Source organism: Vulpes vulpes, chromosome 12, assembly GCF_048418805.1.
Source record: "Vulpes vulpes isolate BD-2025 chromosome 12, VulVul3, whole genome shotgun sequence".
NCBI classification, from domain to species: Eukaryota; Metazoa; Chordata; class Mammalia; order Carnivora; family Canidae; genus Vulpes; species Vulpes vulpes.
Genome location: NC_132791.1, coordinates 46159400 through 46182172, shown reverse-complemented (window position 1 = coordinate 46182172; position 22773 = coordinate 46159400). Strand labels below are relative to the sequence as shown.

The following is a 22773-nucleotide window of genomic DNA, read 5'->3' as shown; positions in this document are numbered from 1 at the left end:
TTATCTGTGAAATGATGATGATAAATGCCTACCTTAAAGGGAAGTAAGGATTAAATGAAATAATAAAGAAAGACTTCTTACCATAACATCTAGCAGATGAAAATAGAAGCAATAATAAAAGTTAATAGTAGTTTTTGTTAATATAGGACTTGTTCAAAGTCACACAGATGTTATTGGCAGCATTGAGGCTAGAGTTAAGAACTCCTGATTTCCAATCAAATGGCCCTTCCAATACTCTGAACAGTTTATTTCCCCAAATTAAAGCAATGATGGAAATGACACAATCATAATTTCAGGAAATCCAGGCATATCTGGGAGACAGGGGTGGTAAATGGGAAGAAAATGTCTACTCTTTGGGTTCCCCAAGTGAATAGCCAAGCATTTTAAAAGTGAGCCTATGCAACTTAATGAGGTGTTACTGTTACCTGGCAAGGCTGTTGGGAGAAATTTAGTTCCCATATAGTCCCAGCACTTCTGGGGAACTGGAACTTATTGGTCCCAGAGGGAGAAATTTCTTTCTGTGGGAAATTCTGTGTTGAGGGCCCTGGACCTCCCTCTGTTTTTCTTTCATTCTCACTACTGAATCACATGTCAGGAAAGCCTGGTTAGAAAGCTATGGTTAGAAAGTTACAAGCTAATTTCTTGTGGAGTTTTACTGGACTGGCCTTGTAGAGAGATCTCTGGGTGAATCCCTACATCTGACATTAAGCTGGGACTTGGACATCTTTTGTGTTATTTTCATAGATGGCATCTCTAACAGGGCAGACATACATAATCTCTTGGTTATTTTTGACCCAAGCAGGTTAAATTATAATGATGGAATTTCCATACTTAATGAATGTTTTCATATTTTAAGCTTAGTTTACTTCATCTTTAAGTGGAAAAATTAGACCTATTTCATGGGGGTTTGTTATCATTTAACCAGATAACATGGTGTCTAACATGAGAGGTTTCAGTAAATGTTAGCTCATTTTTATTACTTTGTCCTTTTACACAGCATTCTGGGGTTAAGAGGTGTTCTTCAAAATATAAACTTAGTGGTTAAATAAGTTTTAGGAATGCTTATTTGAACAAAGTGAAACAGATTTCTTTACTATAACATTTCTCAAAATCTTTGTGTTAAAATGCATATGAACCTCAAGAAGGAAAGAAGTACAGCATGTTGAGTTTCCCAAACTCAATTATCATATGAATATATCAGTGTTTTTCAGAACATAGTTTGGAAAATGCTATACTTTATCCAGAATAATCTTTGAGAAAATGATCTCTGTACTCTCAAATCAAAGCTCTGATTCTTAATGGAGAGTTTCAGAAGTTAAGCAGCAACTGTAGCAGAAGTGAGTTATATAGAAATGATAGATGAGGTGGGAGGTTGTATTTTATGGTCATAATTAGCTTCATTTTTGGAGAAATGGGATTAATTTCATGGAAGTATATTTTTTTATTGCCAAATCCTCGATGAAGAGCCTTGTGTCAGGAAAGCATAATTGATCACCCAGATAAGGATCCCCCTTCGAGTGTGCAAAACTGTTACCAGAGAGAGGCTGCCTGGCCAGGACCTCCCACTGGCCTACCTTTGTGAGAAGTCATGTGACTAGTTTTTACCAATGGAACAGAAACAGAAGTGATGTGTGCTAGTCTGGGTTGAGGCTTTTATTTTTTTATATTATTTTTTAAAAAGATTTTATTTATTTATTCATGAAAGACACAGACAGAGGAGAAGCAGGCCCCATGCAGCGAACCCCACGTGGGACAGATCCCGGGTCTCCAGGATCATGCCCTGGGCTGAAGGCGGTGCGAAACCACTGAGCCACACAGGGATCCCCATGGGTTGAGGCTTTTAAGCAGCAGTGTGGTTCCTTCAAGGTTTTTTTTTCTTTTTCTTTTCCACTGGATGAATGAAGAAGACACTGGAGCTCCTGGTGGTGGTGCCACAAAAGAAAAGTCAGGGTCTTGGGAACATCAACTGGAGGAAAGCCGTGTATTGAGCAGTAAATTTGTATTGGATTATTACACAGTGAGAAATAAGATTCTGTGATGAGACACTGATGTTTGGAGTTGTATCTGTTATAGTAGTTGGTGTTCCTTAACTAACACAATCTCATCTTCCTTTTCTCTTATCCAGAAATATTCTCTTCCTTAAAGTAATTCTACTAAGCATACACTGTGTTTAATCCTGTGTGAGACAAGGGATTAGGGGAAGAGGAAATGCAGAAATTCAAGATGTAATCTTTCTTCTTAGAGAATCCTACAGCCTGATTGGAGAGACAATAACTCAGGCCATATATGCATAGAGGTTCTGCGCCCTGAGGCTGGCTTCTCAACCCTTGTGTCTTTAAGGTTGTCCTCTCACTGAAGAGCTTTCTAGGAAAGCTAGCCTCTGTGGGCAAGATGGACGTGGAGCAAGTAATATGCATGCTAGGATTTGTAATTCCCTCCAGATCTAGTCTATCAGCCTGTCACCTGGAGTTGAAAAGTCTCCAAATAACTGGTGGCCTCAATGAATGGCTTTTAGTTCCAGCTGAGTAATAATTTTCTAAAAAAGAATGAATAAATAAATTAATGAATTAATTTTCCAGCTTTATTGAGGTATAATTAGCAAATACAATTATAAAATATTTAAAGCATACAACATGATGATTTGATATATATATATATATATACACACACATTGTGAAAGAATTCTTATCAAGTTCGTTAACACATCTACCATCTCACATATTTACTATGTTTTTCCTTTTTATTTATTTATTTTTTTGGTGAGAACATTTAGGTTCTACTGTCCTAGCAAATTTCAATAAAATAATGTAGTACGTCAACTACAGTTACCATGTTATACATTGGCTCCTCAGCTGAGTAATTAATTGTGGGTGGGAGAATTTATTCTGAGTTTCAACTAGTGCTTTGTTCCTACCTCTTGGGTTCATTCAGTTATTCATTCAGCAAATCTTTGAGCACATGCACTGTGCTAGGGACCTAGAATGAACAAAATTCCAAAATTTCTCCCCTGGAGCTCCCTGATTTGGGGGAGAGGCAGACATATTTATATATTTTCAATAAATGTGACAAGGAATATGACAAAGATGGAAGAACTCTGCTCTGTGGGACCAGAGAAAGCAGTGATGAACTCTACCAGTGGGGGTTGGGAAGATGCTTACAGAAGGTAAGCTTAGGACAGCTCTGAAGGAAGAGTAGGCATTTGAAGGAAAATGGAAGGAAGTGATTGGAAATGTGCACCAATAATTAACACAAGTAATAAAATCAAGGGGTTGAGGAAAGGTTGAATGTTGGAGAACGGTAAGCAGCTCAGTGTGAATGGTATTTACAATATCTTCTATACCTACAATAGTGCCTATTATAGAGATGGTGGTCAATAAATGTTTATAAAATGCATAAATAGCATACTAAGAAAGTTAAGTTTTAATTTCTTTTTTGTTTCAAGTTTTTATGTTAAAGATTTTATTTATTTATTCATGAGAGACACATACACAGAGAGAAGCAGAGACACAGACAGAGGGAGAAGCAGGCTCCATGCAGGGAGCCTGACGTGGGACTTGATTTCGGGTCTCCAGGATCATGCCCTGGGCCGAAGGCAGCACTCAACTGCTGAGCTACCTGGGCTGCCCCTATTTCAAGTTTTTATTTAAATTCCAGTTAGATAACATATAGTGTGATGTTGGTTTCAGTGGTAGAATTTAATGATTCATCACTTACATACAACACCCAGTGCTCATCACAAGTACCCTCCTTAATCCCCATTACCCATCTAGAGAAGGTTGGTATTAATACTAAACAGGACTAGATGCTATCAAATGTTTTTAAGTAGAGGATTCATATATAAAAAGAAAAAAGCAGAAGATGAATTAAAAAAACATATCATTTAATTATGAGACAGTCTCTTGGAAAACTAAGCTACAATATAGATTTTCATTATGGGCAATAGAGATGAGGCGGTTATAATGTTGTGCCTTTGAAATCTTAACTGTGTCATTATTTGCTACCACCTTGCAATATCAGGAAAAAGAACAGGCCCTAAGGCAAGCATTGAAGAGCACAGAAAATAAGACTTGGTTGATGAGTTACTTATTGAGAACATGTGCGAATGGGAAATGGGATGGTAAAAACGTTCCTACATAAGCTGAAGGCTGTTTATCTTATTGTACAATCAATCCCTATTATGCTAGTATAAATAAAACCTTCAGAGAATCAGAGATGCCAGGGAGGACCTGAAATTTTGTTTGTATTCTCATCCACAGATGATGCTAAGAAAATAATGGCAATGGAATTATTTGGAGGTTGCAGGCAAGGATGGAAAACTTATTTGGATTCAGAACAAAAGCATCATTTTGAATTGGAAAGTAAATGTGTATGCATACTGGCTAATGCATTTTGGAAACAAGGACCTAAAAATGCCAAAATATCACTATCTCTTTAGAGCCATGTTGAACCCAAAGAAGAAGATTGCTATTTCCAAATGGCACCACTGCCCACAATTATGTTGGCAGGAAGTATAAGGTCCCACTGGAAGCAATGAACTTCACCTCCCACCAGGAAAATCTGGAGGTAAAGGTTTAGTACAATAGGGTCATGAAGAATATCCTGTGCCAACTATTTTAACTAGCATGAAAATAGTCCAATTTGAGGATGTTTAAGACTTTATGTAGCAGTTTAGCTAAGAAATAACCTGTCATCATGTCCGTTTTCTTTCCTTTATGGGGTGTTTTGGCAGAACTTCTTCTGACCATAAACAAGCAGAGCTAGAGGGGAGATAATTTGAGGACCATTACCTATGTTCTTTCCCTGGAGGAAAGGTGTAGAGAGAGCCCAGAATTCCTCATTTATATTTCACTTTCCAGCCTACTGCAATCCTGTCCAAGGTTCATCTTCTCTAATACCATCTGGATTCGTAGGGGAGTCTTTCAGGGGGTATTCCAACATGATTCAGATTCCAAATGCCCGGGAGAGTCCAAGGGGAGTGAATTTTCCTTGTTAAGGGTTATCGTTACATGTGTGAGCATGTCTCTACCAGTGGGCTAATTCTTTTGGGAATTGGTTCCTATGGCTTGCTGGGCTGGATGGACTATGGCCTTTCAGATCCTCTCTCCACCTTGATCTCTGTCCTGAAAGGCTAACAAGCATAGATAATAGATACCATCAATAGACTTCAATCAAACCACAGTTCCTCTTGGATGGTCATGTTCCATATGGTTCTCTTTTACCTGGTACAGGTAAATGCTTTCTCCTCATCCTGTCAGGTCTGGAGTGATAATAATACTCCACTGTTTCTGCTCTGCAGTGCTGCACTGCCCTTGTGGTTTCCATGTACCTGCCCTCCTGCAAATAAATAGTCATTTTGTTAATCTCTCCTTAAATGATGTCAGTTTGAGTATTCCACTTTCTATCTTAGTTTCTATTCCAGTTAATGTAGTAACATTTGACTCAACACATGTCAGCTTGGGTAATTGTTACTGTGTCAATGCAGCAACTTCCCAACATTTTCTAAACGGTTAGGGAGAAGATGTTTTATGTCCCTTTAATCTCATGCAGCAACTAGCATGGAACCTACTGTATTGTAGATGCTCACTAAATATTGGTTCAATGAATAACTAAAATGTTAATTGTTAATTGGCCATTTGAGTCTCAAATTTTCAGGCTAATCAGGTGTGGAATATTTCCAAAGAGATTAGAACACTTTTCATTATCAGAACACTTTCTAGATGACAAAATTCTGCAAATTTGAAAATTACAGTAAGAATAACGTATGTTGAAAATATTTTTTTCAAGTAATGTGTTAAATATTGTTATATTCAAAAGTTGGGGGTGCCTGGGTCGTACAATTGGTTAAGTGTCCCCCCCACTCCTGGTTTTGGCTCAGGTCTGATCTCATGGTCTTGAGACCAAGCCCCTTGGGGAGTCTGTTTGGATTTCTTTCTCCTTTTCCTCTGTCCCTCCCTGCTGTGCACTCTCTCTCACTCACTGAAATAAATAAATAAATCTTTTTATTAAAAGTTGGGATGAGTTAGCAATTATCTTTATCCACTTGTGCATGGTATTATCAAAAATATTTCTTATCTCTAGGACTTAGTGTGGATCATTATGCGAGTGACTTTTGAGAGACAGGACAATAGTGTTTACTGACTTTTGAGTTCCTACTATGTTTCTACTACTTTCTAAACACTTTTCATGCATTATATGACTTAATAATAGTAAATCATAATTAGCCCCACTTATGAAATAAGAGCTAAGGTTTAGAGAAAGTAGGTAAGGTATCAAATACTTGTAGAGAAAGATCTAGTCTATCAAGGAATTAAGCTTGAGTTGCAAATGGGTAGGAGAAGGCAAGATTGTAGTGCTTGGTTGGGAGGAAGAGGAATGGCCTCATCTGGGTGGAGAGATGGTGAAGAGTAAAAGAGAGTGGTGGTGACTTACTTCCCACACGCTAGCATGCAGTGCCTGAAGTAGCAATGGCTGTGAGAATACTGTGGAGGCTGATATTGGGTTCCACTACAACAATAATCGTATATAACAGATCACTGCAAAACATAATGGTTTAACTGAAAGTTTGCACCCTTTGACCAATATTTCCCCATTTTTCTCACTCCATAACATAGTAATCATGTATGGTATACATGAAATGTGCTAAGGGAGTTGATCTTAAGTGTTGTCAACACCCACTCCCCTCCCCCCCCCACAAATGGTAAAACAATAAACAGTGACTTAAAACAGCAATCACTTAGAACTGCTCACACATTAGCAGTTCTACTGCTCTGCGCTCAGCAGTGTGGATCTACTGACTGCAGGTGTCCATCTTAGCTGGGGAGGCTCTGGTTCAGTCTGCAGTTACTGGCGCAGCTCTGTTCCGCGTGGCTCATCATATGTTTATGACCTGTGTGCAAGATAGATAAAGCTTATTAAGGTATACAGGCTCGGAACGGACATTGTCATTTCCCCCTCATTCTACTGACCAAAGCAATTCACTTGTCTCAACCTGATGGGAAATATACCCTTCTCTTTTGCTGGTAAAAACCAGAAAGTTAAGTGGCAAAGAGCATGGATCCTGGGAGGAATGAAGAATTCGGGGAAATAATGGGATTCACTACAGCTGAATGATGATTTTCAGTTCCCTGATTTCAAATGATGTTGAGTATATTTTGATTTATTTGTATATCCTTTGTCCAATGTTCTATGATGTTAATTTTCTATGGCTTTGAGAGCAACAGGGAGGCTCTGTGTGGCCAGCTCTGCAACAGGAGAATGGCCTGCTGGAAGAGGCATCTCCAAGCAAATCCAGTTAGGCTATCACTAGCTTATGCAGTGCCATTATGCAAACTAGCAAAAGCATCTTGTGTTGGCTAGCTTTAGGCCTTGTGATCATTTTGGAGGAGGGCAGTGATGAAACTGCATACTTTTTATTTGTATATCACATAACTAATGAGATTTAAATTTTTTACTTTATATCAAGTCATGGAACTGTTTTCCATCACTTTTGGAATTGAAATATTCACATAAACTCTTCAGAGAGCTAGTCACTTCAGATGTGCGGACAGACAAAGGCATTTTGAGAGAAAACTATATATGAATAAACTTGAAACTCTAAATAATATCACCTCCGTGGGACTTGTGGTACAAGGAAACAGAAGCATTCTGTGTTGCCTTACCCTCACAAAGGTGGGGGTCTCTGGTCTCCATCCCCCACCTTCGCCATTCATTCCAAGTTCAAGTGGGAGCTGTGCTCATTAGCAAAATGTCCCCATAGGGCTCTTCTTCCAGGATAATTTGTTCCCTGTCCATGAAAACTGTAGTGTCATCAAAGCCTGTGAGGCTAGATTTTCAGCCTTCCTTAGGCTACAGCAACTAACTTCTCCTACTTAACATCTTTTTCCTAGAAGTATCCTGTCTTAATGTTCTCTTAAATATTATTTGCATGTTTATTTATATACAGAGTTATAAACAGGTATAATTTGAACTAATGTGGAGATGTTTTCAAGAATAACAAATTTTATTTGACCTGTGATTGTTTATTCTATTTCACCCTTTTTTTGGAGACTTAAGTATATTTCAGGTGTAGTAATGCTGATGTGCAAAACAGCATGGGGATTCCTGGCATGTTTTGATGGGAACAATAGGGAACATGAATATCTGGAATTTGGATTTTATCTAAAAACCCAGGAAGAAGTTTGCTATTCCTCTTGTACAAAATGCTTGGCATTGTTTTGAAATCAGAGGAGAGGCTGTGCACATTCCCTTGTTCACCCCAAACCAATTATTTATGGCATTTTTCTAGCAGTGATAAAATAGAGCCAGGGCATAAAGTGTCACAAGGAAAGGAATTAGAAGTAACTCTTAAATATTGAATATTACCTATTCTTAGCAGCATTGAGTGATGTTGACCTTTGATAGGGATCTGTATGTGCTTGTGCATGCTCATTACTCCAAATGGACTATAAGCTCAACATGTAAAGACTGATAACAAAATTATGACTGTCCAGTAGAAATTATCTGAAATTCATGCAGCTAGATCAAAAGCTTCCCCCAGTTCCAAATGAGCAGTAACTGGAATGAATTACATTATGGAGCCTTCCCAACTGCAGCTTAAATCATTTAAGACTTGTTTGGTATGGCACCTGCTGCTCACTTATTTTTAGGAGAGAAAATGCACTTTCTTGAGCATAAGGGCCTAAAGAATTTTTATACCCAAGAAAAAACCTAAATGTGCCAAAATTTTGGGAGCTGAATTTTTAGAAGGGCAGTATAATTTGCTACTCTTCCATGGGACTTAAGGGGCTGAGATCACAGTAAAAGAACTGCCAGCACTATGACCCCCCTTGTCCTTCCTGCAGGAGTCTTAGTAGGAGGCCATTGTGAAGGCTGCTTCAAGCTTTTGATCACTTGAGCTGCAGACTTCATTATAGCAGGCAGAAGGATAAGCTTAAGGAAAGAAGGAAAAAAAAACTGGAATTCCAAATATTTGCTTAGTTTTCAAGAGTTTCAATCCTCATGTTCTTTCAGGGTGATCTATACATTTCAGAAATGAGAAACCCTGACCTAATTACTTTCTAAATTCACTGGAACTGTCATACCTTATGTAATACAGTACTTCCTTTACAAAAATAAGAGTTGGAGGATAGTGGTAAAGCTGTGTCTACATGTTGAGAGGCTAAAAGGGGACTTATGGCAGGCATCTAGATCATTCATGCCAACTGTGAGAGAGCTTTGGTATATGCCTGTGAGATCTAGTGAGGTCGCTAGTGGCTACATGTGACATTTAAATTTATGGTAGTTAAGATGAAATTTAATGAAACATTCAATTCCTCAGTCATACTAGCCATGTTTCACTAACCACATGTGGCTGGTGTATTAGACATTGGAGATATAGAATGTTTTCATTATTACAGAAAGATTTTGGACATCAGTGGAGAGATGGACATAGTCTTAAGAGAAAAGACTAACCACATGTGGCTGGTGTATTAGACATTGGAGATATAGAATGTTTTCATTATTACAGAAAGATTTTGGACATCAGTGGAGAGATGGACATAGTCTTAAGAGAAAAGGATTTGGGTAAAGTGTTTAAAGATAATCCGATTAAAAAAAGAAATTATTTAAAACCCCATATGTTTGTATGATTGAAGCTTTGAAGTTTTTGCTTCATCCCACCTACACATCAAATGATTTCCTTGTTCTTCATCACTGACTTTCACTTGAGTTTTGGGCTCCTAAGTTGACCCTGTGAGCCGTGTTTATTTCCATCTCCTTGCTCACGGTGATGATGCCTCTACATGGAAAAGCCTTTCCTTCTCCTGGCTGCTTACCTCAAATCCATCCTCCCACAAGGGCTTCCTTTATATTCTGTCTCCTCTGTGAGGATTTCTTAGACCACTACAGGTCACTTAATCACTTGCCATTTTTTCCCCTGTATTACATTTTTGATCGTCTCCTGTGCTGGTTTTATTTCTTTACTTAGAATATAATGAGTGTCTTATCTTCGAGAGCTGGGACCCTGTCTCATAGTATGCTCATCAGAAATGACCTTTGCCATCATCCTGAACTCCAACAGATTCAAGAAACTTAACACTGATGCCTTTAATCTGTAGTTCATTCTCCAATTCTGCCAATTGTCCCAGTAATGTTTTTTGTTGTTGTTGTTTTGTTTTTATTTTTTATAGGATTTTGTTTTGCTCTTCTGAGATCCAGGTCAAGATTAGGTATTACATTTAGTTATCATGGCTTTTTTACTCTGGGACAGTTCCTCAGCCTCTCTTTGTTTTTCATACCATTGGCATTTGTCCTCATGATTAAAATCATGTGTTGCATCTTTGGAAGGAGCTACTATATAAATAATAAATTATGTTATTCTCAGGGTATTACATCTGAAATGACATCGTGTCTATTTGCCCCTGATAGGTGATATTAATTTTGATGATTTGGTTAAGATATTGTACAAATTCTCCACTGTATAGTTACTATTTTTCTTTTGTAGTTAATAACTAATTGTGGGGAGATTAATTGTGCTATTAGTTTTGGTCTTTGTTTGTTTCTTTTAAGAAATTTGATGAATGTGTAATTTTGTTACCTTTGTAATACTTAATTCCTTTTGCTTAGTGGCCCTGAGAAACTTTTCTTTGTCTTTAAAACCTACTTTTTTTTTTTTTAAACTCCACCTCAAAGTTGATCATTCCAGACCAACTTTTCAAGGTAGATGGTGGACCCTTTCAACATTATCGCTTTTCTTTTTCTTTCATTTCTGAAAAATGTTCCCAGATTATCTATATGTTTTTCCTTTCAATGACTCCAATTATACATACATTGAATTTTCTTTGCTTTATAGCCATTTTCTCTCTGATCTTTTTTACTCCTTTTTCTTGTTTGCATTTTTCAGTTGTTTTCTTGTCTTTTATTAATTGGCTCTTATAACTGTTTGATTTTATTTGACACCTTGTCATTTTTTTCTTTATTTCAAAGAAATAAATAAAATTCACCTTTTCTTTAATTTCTTCCAGAATTTCATTGCATTTCTTCCTGTTATTTTTCACTTTTATTAATAATTTTTGAATTTTTGATTTTGGATATTTTTATGTCTCCAAATCTTGAAGAAATTTAATTAACTTTGGTGCATTTGTTTATAGTTTTTAGCTCATGGTCATTTTTCTTTCAGGAGCTTATAATCAGCTGAAAAGTTCTAAGTTTCTTTTTTTGTTTTCCTTTTATTTTGGCTTTACTCAGAGTTAGCCTGAGATTTTGTTTTTGTTTTTTTTTTGTATTCCAAGATATCTCAGAGATAGAGTTCATCACTGAATAGTACTCTCTTGTGCCAGAATAGTGAAGTGCAGTTGCCTTAATGGATAGTTTTTTGTTGTTGTTGTTGACGAAGGGGTTGGGGAAGGGATTGGTGCAACTTGCATTTCTTTCTCGCTCTCTCTCTCTTTTTCTTCAGGATATTTAATTTTGTCCTTCTTATTTGTCCCCATTGCTTTAATGCCACATTGTCAAGGGGTCACTCCTCCCTCTTTAGTTACCATCTTCTCCCAAAGTCTTTGCAGAAGCATCAGTAGAACCTCTGGTTTCAATTACTCTTGGGATACTTTTTTTGTTGGCAGTACTATAAAATAGTTAAGTCCCAGACCTGTATTCAGTATTGAGCAGTTAGTATTCACTTTTTCTTCCTGGGAGTTATTCCTACATGGGGTTTATGTAAATCTTATATATTCTTTTCTCTGTAGTCTCCTAAGGCAACTCTCCACTCTCAAAATTCACAAGCATACTATGGCTGTGGAAACTCTATTGGAATTTGGTGTTAGTTTTTCTACTTAGAGGTAACTTGAAATGTGTGATATTAAATGTCTCCTAGTAATTCTGAAGATGTGGTTTCAAGCTCCTTGTATTTGTATTTGAGCTCCTTGTTGAACTTAACTTCTTTGGAAGGATGTGTAGAAAAATTAGGGTTTAGGAAGTTGCCCTTTGCTAGGGCTGAACAGACTTCTCCAATAACTTTTAAGTTTCTTTCTTTATCCTTGATAATCTGTATTTTAATATAATGAGTTAAGATGTGGATTTATTTTATTTATATCTCTGAGCACTTGAAGTGCACTTCATATCTCAGAACTTAGATATTCTTTAATTTTGGAAAGTCTTTGCTATTATCTCTTCACACACACATACACATACACACACATTTGCCAATTCTTTTGTTCTTCCTGGAATTCTGGTAGATATATGTTAGAGCCTCCCAAACTCATCTCCATATCTTTTAATGCATTAACTACTCTTTAATATTTTATTTCCTTATGTTTTTGAACTCTGAGTGAATTCCTCAGTACTATTTTCTATGTCACTAATTCTTTGTGTCAATCTGGAATTTATTCCATTTGTTGAATTTTTGATATCCTTGACTACATTTTTTATTTCTAAGATTTCTAACAGTTTTTCTTTTGAATCTACTCATACCTTTTAAATTTATAAATTTTTAATAATTTTCATTCTTTCATTTAATTTTTTGAGCATCTTAAGCATATTCATTATTTTTTGTCAATGTCATTTAAAATAATTTTTTTCTGGAAGTGATTCATGTTCGTGTGATTGATTTTCTGGGGGGTGGGTAGAAGGAACTCCCATTTTTAGCATTTTATGACTTCATATCTTTTTGAATTCTGTTTTTGCAGTTTCATTTTGGACTGGACATTAATTTGGTTTGGTTTTGTTGTCTATATGCTTATGTTATTACTCTTCTGTATGTAGTATTTTTGTGTTGGCCTCTTATGCCCAGAACTAGTATTGATAATAGTGGCCTGAAGTCCCACCCATGATGATGTTAGAGATACTTCAGGCCCTGGCACTCAGCTAGCTGGTGGCTTGGTTTAGTTCCTGTTATGGAGGCAGTGTTTGTGTCCTCTAGCCTTCTTGAACCCATAGGTTTCTATAATCCCTAGCACAAGGTAATAGTAAACTGTGATATTTTATTAGCCCCTTACATGAAAGGGGAGCCTTATTTTATCTCCTAATTTTGTGGAGTCTGGCTCCAGTCCCATACTGTGTGTTGGGCACTTTTTGCCCCCAGTTTCCCAGCATCTGTTTCTGCATTTCAAGCCTTAGCAGTCCCATGGATTCTGTTCAGTACTTTGAATTTTCCTCCTATTTTCGGTTCATGGAAACAAATTTCTTGTTTCTTCTGACTGATTTTGAATTTACCTAATATTGCTAAATGTTTAGAGCAGAAGTTGTGTATCAAATCATGAATTTACTTTATCATTTTTACCAGATAGCTCTTTACTTGGTATATTAGTTAGATTCAGGGAAAAACAAAAGACAAAAACATGCTATATTCACATTAGATAATTTTAGAATATTTAAATAAGAGAATTACTTACACGAGTACAATTAGAGTATAATTGTAGTATACATCAAGTAATAGTAGAGAGTCCAGGAAACCGAAGGGTTAGTTTAGTATCCAGGGACTAGTAACAGAGAGGAGCAGTCTTAACCTCTAAGTCTGAAAGGGAAAGGGGAAAGAGAAAGTATGAGAACAAACAGAGAAATAGCTAGTGGAATGGGCTGCCTGATAGGATCTGGAGCCTTCAGTTGAAGGGCATAGCCAGCCAAGGTGCACCTGTTCACAAAAGGCTGGAGGAATTAATATACTGAATTCACTCTCTCCCTTCAGTCTCATGCTAATGTTCCCTTTACTTAAACCCAATAGAAGCCAGAGAACAAAGGAGACTGTTGATGCAGTCCATGTTTTCAGCTTCTCTAAGCAAGAGGAGCATAAAGTATAGACAGTGGGTTTAGAAGAGCATGGTTGGTAAAGTTTTCCAGTTGTAACTACAATAGTATTTCCTATGTCACATGTTCTTTTTGAACATTGTCGTGCTTCTATTAAGAGCTGGAGTCTGGTCACATCTCTTAGGTGGGCCTTTATGACTATCCGGACTCATAGGATAAAGTGGAAATAAGGATATGTGACTTTTGAGATTGAGTCATTAGAGACAATACAACTTGTGTCTGGCTTTCTCTCCTTGGACACTTACCCTGGTCTCCATACTTTGAAGAAACCCAGGGCACATGGAAAAACCCAAGTAAGGGGAATTGAGACCTCTGGTACCCATCCTGGTTGAGCTCCCACTTGACTGTTGGCACTGACTTGTTAGCCTTTGTGAGCAGGCCATTGTGGTGGAGAACTCATCAGCCCTTGGGTGGAACACCCAGTTTATACCACGTGGAGTAGAGACAAGTGTTTCTCATTAAACCCTGGCAAAACTGCAGATTTGCAATCATAATAAATATCTTCCTTGTGTCTGAGATGTTTCCTTTCTTCTCCCATAGCACCCTGCCCTAATCTATCATGACATCTAAGCTGTTGTATTTTAATTACTAATTTACATTTTCCTCTCTGCACTAGATTAAATGTTCCATGAGGGCAGATATTGTGGCTTGATTATTTTACCCCCAGTGCCTAGTAGAGTCTGAAATACAGTATAGATTTAATGTATATTGGTTAAATAAATGAATGTGGATTTCAACCTTTTTTGTCTAGCCTTACCTTTCTAAGAACTTTTATGGGCTGCCATTCATAACCCCAGGGTTGCAGATTTAGAAACATTTGTGAGCAGCAACCCAGCATGAGGCTGCAGTTTGAGCAGTTTTCCTCTATAATATACCAGCTTTTCAGAGTGCCTGGCATGACACCACTATCATTTTTGCAGAGCACCAATAAAAAATGATTTGATATCGTTAAAAATGATTTCTCAAATGTGTCCTTAGGAGGAAAGGAAAATGGGGAATTGGAACAAGGAGATTTTAAAGAAATGATTATTATTCTTTTTGAGAAAAGAAATGAGTATGGAGAAATAAGGAAAAAAGGGAACACAAATAAAGGGGAAGGAAAATGTGGTAGCCCTACATCTAAGATAGGCAGTGTTGCAAAGAGAAGATCATAGATTTTAGAGTCAGAACTGAATTATTTTTTTTAAAGATTTTATTTATTTATTCATAAGACACACACACACACACACACAGAGAGAGAGAGAGAGAGAGAGAAGGAGAAGAAGGCTCCAAGCAGGGAGCCTGAGGTGGGACTGGATCCTGGGACTCCAGGATAAGGCCCTGGGCTGAAGGCTGTGCTAAATTGCTGAGCCACCTGGGCTGCCCCAGAGCCAAATTTAAAGCCTTTCCCAGCTACTGAGAAAGTATGAGCTACTGGGCAAGTCAACCTTAGTGTCCTCCTTCCAAATGAATATAATAACAGCCAACTTATATAGAGTTGTATGAAGATACCCTATACTAAGGGCTAATACAACACATGGTATATGGCAGATGATTAACAAATGGCTGCTATATCCTATTACCACAACCACCATGATTAAGGAACTAACTAATTGAAGAAGAGACAGGGCTGGTGAATATCTTCTGACAACCTAAGTCTAGCTCTCACTCAGTGGGTGAGATATTAGGCTACTGCTGATACCTAATATTTAGGGAGGGTTTTTTTTTTCTTTCATTTTTTTTTTCTTCAGGTGTAAAGAGCTGAATTCCATCATGGTATCATTTTATAGCTACTAAACTTGGTAATTTATGAGTAGATTCTCCTTCTTATAATTCTAAAACAAAGAAAAAAGATACTAGGACCCCAGGAAGTGAGAGAGATAGGTTCTTGAGAAGGTAGAAACAGTAGGCATGATGAGATTGAGCCCCCTCAGTCATTGATCTGGCCTTGAGGTCATGAGTTAGAGGTAGTCAGATGGCAGTAAACCTGAAGAGTGAGATGACTCATGGCTTCTTCACCATAAGGCCAATGATTCATTGGGTGTTTTGAGCAGAAAGCATATTATTGAGTAACCAGAAGACACCATACAACACAGTTTATGTACCCTATCTCACACTGACACAAATATTTTACCACTCATTTTGCAGATTGAGAAATAGAGACTTGGAGAAACTAAATGAATTGTTCAAGCCCACACAATATAACTTGTAAAGATAACAACTGGGATCTAAATTGAGCTGTATTTAGCTACAAATCTACAGGTACTGTACTACAAGAAAGCATGTGATGCAGGAGAGAGGCTAGGTTGGCTTACACATGGAGTTATTTCTCTTTGATGATAGGGTAATAGAGAATTATAGTCCTATTATTATTGATACAGGTTGAGTAGAAAGATGCTTAACTTAGCTGCCAGAGCCACCTTATAGAAAAAAAAATAAACACTTAAAATAATTTATTTTCTAATTCCTGAGGGTAGGGAGTTATGGTTATTTATTGACTCAGCTGAATGACATGTAAGTCAAATCTGCTGGTTTCTTTAGCTTATAAGTGTGCATATGGTTACACTAACATTAAAAACTTAGTTTCAATGACACAGAACCTCAGTTTCCAAATCTTAAAGTTTGCCAGCTCCTGGCTTAAAGAATGGTCTTTGGAAACATTTCTCCACTTGAATTTCTTTTCTGTTATTCATATCTATGCTGGCCTCAAGCACATTTCTTAATTTCCTGGAGCCTCAGTTTTATTCTCTCTAAAATGGAATCATACCATTGACCTCATTTAAACTACTGTGAAAATTGAGAGGATATATGTGCAACACATACACACCATAAAAACTTACCTTGCACATAGATATTTAGCATTCTATAAAAGTTCATTCATTCTCTTCCTCGTTTTTTTCCTAAGACTAGTGGAGGATATGATGAGAGGATTATAGCTAAGACAATGAGGAGGTTGGCAGATTTTATCCAAGTGTAGATGTTGGAAGTGGGAAGCAAGAAATGGAGTTTCAGGATCAATCTCTGGAGCTGAAGTAAACTTCCACCACATGCAGTTGTTTCTGTTGATCCTTTTGTGGGAAGTTGGGATTTAGGTAAAAAGAAGACATGGTAGTCAAAGAAGGATGACATATTTATTTGTTATTCATGGCAAGAAGAAGGTCTCCAAAGTCCCCTTCCTCTATAACAACCTGTACCTAATCTTAGAGGTTGTCAACAGAAAAATAACAATCAGGGTGGTCTTTGTTAGGACAGACACCCTCAGGAGGAGATCTCATCATGTGTGGGCCCCATAACTCCCATTATGGGAAGGCAACTACATACATTTGGCCACTAGAAGGTAGAGCACCCTCTAGTATTGGTGAAGTGGAAAGCAGGGCTGAGTGAGGAGCAGGGAAGCAGGAGGCTCAGGGGCCTCTGGTAGATAAAATTTGTGAGGTTCCCTCTTACTTCCCTTTACAATGTGGGGATATTCTGCACAGTTGATGGGAGTCAGGTGTGTTTCCTCCTTTGCACAGCAGGAGACAAAGGAAACTTTAGGAGAACTTCCAACAGTGCATTTTTACTTATATTCTGGCTGTTGAGTTCATAGTGCAATAAGCATATCCAATCCTGATTTAAGCTACAAAGCTTAGGCTATAAGATTGGCTACTTACTGGTTGGTTGTTTGGTTGGTTGGTCGGTTGGTTGGTTTTGGATCATGATTAACTAATGCTTCTTTGGGAGTAGAGTTCCTGATCATGCAGCCCGGCTGTCAGGAACACTGGCCATCACTGCTTAGGTTAGTCTTTACTCAATAGTTCCATTTTGGGGCTTAGCAATTCCATCCCCTCACCACTGGATGAGGGTGCCCTAAAGAATGCTGAAGAACACTTTTCAAGTGCACTCACAGCAATGTTGTAAAAGTGAAAGTTTGCAACCAAAAGGACACCTTCAGGAATTATTAGAACATTTCTTCATACACTTATTTACTGGTAGGAAAAAGGATGTGAATTTTGATTGCTGTGTTTAAATCCTGACTCACCACTTCCAAAGGGACCTTAGGCAAATTTGAATTTTCCAGAGCCCAACTTTCTCATTGGCAAGGAGATAAGAATAATACTTACACTGTAAGATTGCTATGATAATTAATGAGGAAAAAAAAGTTTAAAGTGTCTATTCCAAAGACTGATAGATGCTCAGTACATGCTTGCTAGAAAAATTATTGTTTGGTCAAGGAAAGGCAAGAAGTGTGTGGCAGCAGAAGCAGGGTGATTGGTTGCGATGAGTAGCCAGACATGAGTCTTGGAGGTAGACTGGGGAGAGATTTTCAAAGATGTTGGATATTCTTAAAAGTTTGGATTTTAGTTAGTGGATATTAGATCTCAAATTAGATCAGATATTAGAAAAGAGGTTTGTAATTTTGAAAGAAAAAGCTGCTATGCAAGTATAGGATAGAGAAAGAGATACTATTGAGAGACACTGACCTGACCAGATAGTAGAATTGGGTATGTAGAAGCAACAGAGTATATAATTCAAGAACTGAGATATTGGAACCAAGAAGCTTTAGCCAGGAGTTAACCTGGCTCTGCCACTTATGAATTACATGGTGAATGGCTTTGGGAAGGTTTCTTTACCTCTCAACATCTCAGTTTCCTTATCTCTAAAATGAGGATAGTTATAATGCCTTCCTCATGGGATGGTGAAGCTTAAAGCAGTTCCTGGTACACAATAAGCATTTTTTAGACAAAAACATTGTTCATAATAGAAAGTCAGTTTCACTTGACCAGAGACTGGAAATTCAGGAGGAAATGGTACAGATGCAGGAGGAATGGAAGATGGATCTGAGGCTCCATCTCAGGAAATAGTGCATGCTAGTGCCATCAACCGACATAGGAACATAAGAGGAGGAATAGGTTTGTGTCATGATGGGTCTGGGATGAAGATGTGATTGGGGAAGTGCATTCTGGAAAAAAACAGGACTGGATGAATTCACCCAATGAAATCAGATGGCTGGAAAAGAAGAACACTATAGAAACTTGTAATACATTTGTATTCTTCAGGTGGGTTGAAAATATGATTTGAGTAAGGAGGGATCTGAATGAAAAGAAGAGAATCACAAGATATTTGGATGATAGAAGCCAAAATTAGAGAGAATTATAAGTCAGACAGGGTGGTCAATAGGGGCAAAGACCAAATACTTTATGAATTTATCGTTGTACAATTTGCCTCCCAAAGGGTCATGTCTCCAATGTTTCTGGTAATGAGATCTGTCTTTTTGCCCCATGAATTTCCAGCTGCTTTTTATTTTGAATCATGTAATGAGTCCCAGACACATGCACAATCAACTGTACAGCAGAAAAGAGAAAGACTTCCACATACACTAGCACATGCACACAGACACATACCACAAAGCCTAACTTGAGAAATGAATTAATTTGGTCAAAGAGAATTGTTTGTCCTTAAGTAGAACACTAATGGTTCTCTGTAAGTTAATGGAAATGGTGCTAATCAGTTCTATGCCCCACTTTCTAGACCTTCCTGATCTCTACCAAACCATAGTGCCTCTTGTATGGGTTTGTATTTGTAATTTACTCAGACAACTCATATAAGTTATACTGAGATGTGAGCTCCATTAACTCAGCTTGTAGGGTTATCACTTACATTTTTAGTCTGAAAGACTGGATTGCAGAGTTGGCTCTCCCTCACCCTGGCCTCACCAACAGTGTGGTGGGCAGAATTTTGGGCACATCTTATGGGAAGGGTCAGCTCATAGTCATTGAGTCTGTCTCTGCTCCTGGGAAGGACTGCATCTGAAATGTTCCAATAAAGGAAATCTTTAGGTTTCCAGAGAATGTATGTTTCCATTGAAAAAAAGAACAACCTGCATTAAATACCCTCTATGGACACATTCCTGATCAAGTAGCTGAGGATGCCACCATGTAGTGTCCCTGTCTTCCAACTCACAGTCAGTACTGGGAAAGAAAACCAATAACATCCTGCATTGGAGAGAAAGAAAAAAGTGCTTTGGGGGTTTGAGGAGGTGGAACAAATGCAAGGCCACTGTGTCTATTTTCAGAATGCTAATGAGATGAAAAGATTGAGAATAAAGAAGTAATGTACTCAGTCTATGGCATATTTCAAGGTTGCTTCTTTTGGGTGAAAAACAGTGGAAATTGGAATATGGAATGACAATGTTGGCAAAGAGAGCATTTATCAAAGCAATTAGAAGAGTGGGATTTGATCATTAGTTAATTAATTCAACATGTATTTATTACATGCACACAATATGGAAGAACTCTGGTAGGTGCTGGGGAGACAGCTGGCCTTGTTGGGTATGCCAGGTAATTATCAATATTTCCTGGAAGTGCTCCTGTCCTGCAAAGTGAACATGAGGTGAAAGGAGGCTGTGAAGAAAGGGTTATATCCAATTCTACATTGTTCACACTCTTAACAGGACTCTTCTGAACCATAGCTGAATGGTTATTTTGCTGATACATCAAGCATGTTGCTCCTCTCACTTCCACCATTAGTGATGAAAACCAAATGGGTGGGAATAAATTGTCCATTCCACAAACCATTTGTAGAGATGTTTAGTTAATGGATAGAAAAATGCACGGTAGTTAAATGTTAATTAATTCCTTTTTTGAGCAGCATATTCATTTTATACTATTTATGAGGATCGTCTTGTAAACAGATTCCTATTACTTTGGTTCAACCACTGAATTTCCCTAAGTCACTTATCCTAAATGTTCATTAATTTCAACCAGCTCTAGAGACTGAATTCTTACTGAACATTACCATAAAATGCAACTGAAAAGCAAGGACCGTATCTGTTTTGTGTCCTAAAAAATGCCCACTAAGGAAGGAGAAGTACTTGAGGGAGCTCCAAAGACAGGATTTGATGAAGATAATGATGATGATGATGATGACATGGAAATGATGATTGTGATGACAATATTGGATCTATTCCCTTTTTTGATGTCAATGAAGATGAGAACTATGGTGTAACTTTTATTTCCACATGTTTTATAGATATTTTGTGTTTAACAGGGACACAAAAGAAGATGCTCACACAGGAGAGTCTGTTAGAGTTTCAGCTAAGGAGTGAATGGACCAAATAGATTTATCTGTCTACCAAGAAAATGAAATAAACACTCAGCCAGTGTGGGGGTAGAATTTGAAGCCAACATGGCCTAAGTACAAATCTGAGGTCAATTGTATGAGTATACATCGGTCTACTCATAGACCAATGTACTGGCTGGTCACATAAATGCCAAGTATTCCTTTCCTTGTGTGTAAATGGGATGCAATTCCCTAGTTCTCAGGGCTGTTGTGAAGGTTATTGGGAAATGTAATGAAGTTTCCACACAGTTTCTAATGCATACAATGCAAAAAAAAAATTTATCCTTCTCATCTTCCCTATGAGCATCAGTTTTCTTACCTATAAAATATGAAATTAATATGTACATCAAATGCAATGTATGTGAGAGCACTTTGTAAGGCAGAATGTGTTATAAACTCACATGCATTGATTATATACTGGTGAAATATGGGCTATTAGAGGTGAGCAGGTCCTTTGGAAAATCCCTACAAATCTCTGGACTTTTTCAAGATTCAAGACTTTGAATCCATATTCAATATTACAATGTCAGCATCATGCTGTAGTGAGGAGCAATAGTCATCTCTTTGAACCATGGCTTGTAGGGAGGCTGAAAGGTAGAAACAGAGAGTAGAAAATAGAATTGCCCCTTTGAGACTGAGATCTGCCATCCAGGCTGTGGAGGAAATGCTGAGTTCATTGATAGTCAGTTGTGGAGAGAAAACAAGAAATGAGAGCAATACAGAGAAGCTGCCAGGAATTCATGAGACTTTGCAAAGTTCATCTGTTTGATGGTTGCCACAAATGGCAAAGAGAGCTAGGCCTCAGCTATGGAGAGGAAGGTCACTGCGGGGACTCTCAGTGCCAGGCCCATGTGATACCCCTTGAGAATGGTTCTGAGTTAGTACTTTTCTAAATGGCTCCAGAGGGCTAAGGGCCGAATGGCTGGCACTTCCATAAGCTGCCACTCTACCCTGCCCATTTCTCCCTTGAAGAATGCTGCATCTCTGCAGATCCCTCTGCATCCAACAGAGGGAGGGAAGAGGCAAAGCTCTTCTGCTTGGAATTAGGAAGATCTGTCTGCACTTTGGCTCCCCACCAGCCCCATCAGCATGCAAATAACTCCTTTTGTTCCTGCCAAAGTTCTTCATTGAAAAATCGAAACATCTTGTCTTTATTTTAAATTTTAAACAGGCAAATTAATTTTATTAGTTAAACCACTCTGGAGGAAGAAAGAGCTTTTTACCTTAGATGCCATGACATCATCTCATCTGTCACCTTTTAAAAGCCCCATGTTTGGAATCAAACCTCTTGGCAGCCTCTGTATTGGGCAGCAGCAGCAGCTCTAAAAAGAGAGAGAGAAAGGGAAAAAAAAACATAAATTGAACTGATTTTGGAAATTTAGTGCCATGGCTACAAAGCATCAGACAGGAGAGGCTGAGCTGGAACAGCTGCTCCGGACTTAAGAGTCTGAGCTCTGGAGGCAGAGCTCCTAACATATCATACACTGTGACAGATGCTGATGGCAGCAGGAGCATTAGTGGTTAGTAGAATGGGGACAAAGCTTGAAATTGTATTGGGGGCCAGTGTGCTCAGGAATGACTGTTCCTCTCTCCTATTCAAGCACTAGGGAAATTGGAAACATCTAATCCAGAAAGAGATTAGTGAACTTCTTTCATTGATTCTGCATATGGTCTGTTCTCTTATTATTATTCTAGGTCCCTTAGGCCTATAAAAGTTCAGTCAGTGTACTTCACTCCCTAATAACCACCACCACAATGGTTGAGGCTACTGATTTTCATTGCCGGTTTCCTAAAGTCTTCTGATTGCCTTGCTGACTTGGGTTGGGTTCCCTAGAAAGCAAACTTTGAGAAGCAGATTTTCATACAAGGGGATTATTGAGGTGTGTTCTGGGTTCTCTGCCTGTGAGGAGTAGCAAA

The 22773-nt window shown here is 38.0% G+C and overlaps 1 pseudogene; it reads right to left on the bottom strand.

The window, feature by feature from the left end:
* The window catches only part of LOC112921908 (BAR/IMD domain-containing adapter protein 2 pseudogene), a 148631-nt pseudogene that overhangs the window by 12909 nt on the left and 112949 nt on the right, over positions 1–22773 (bottom strand).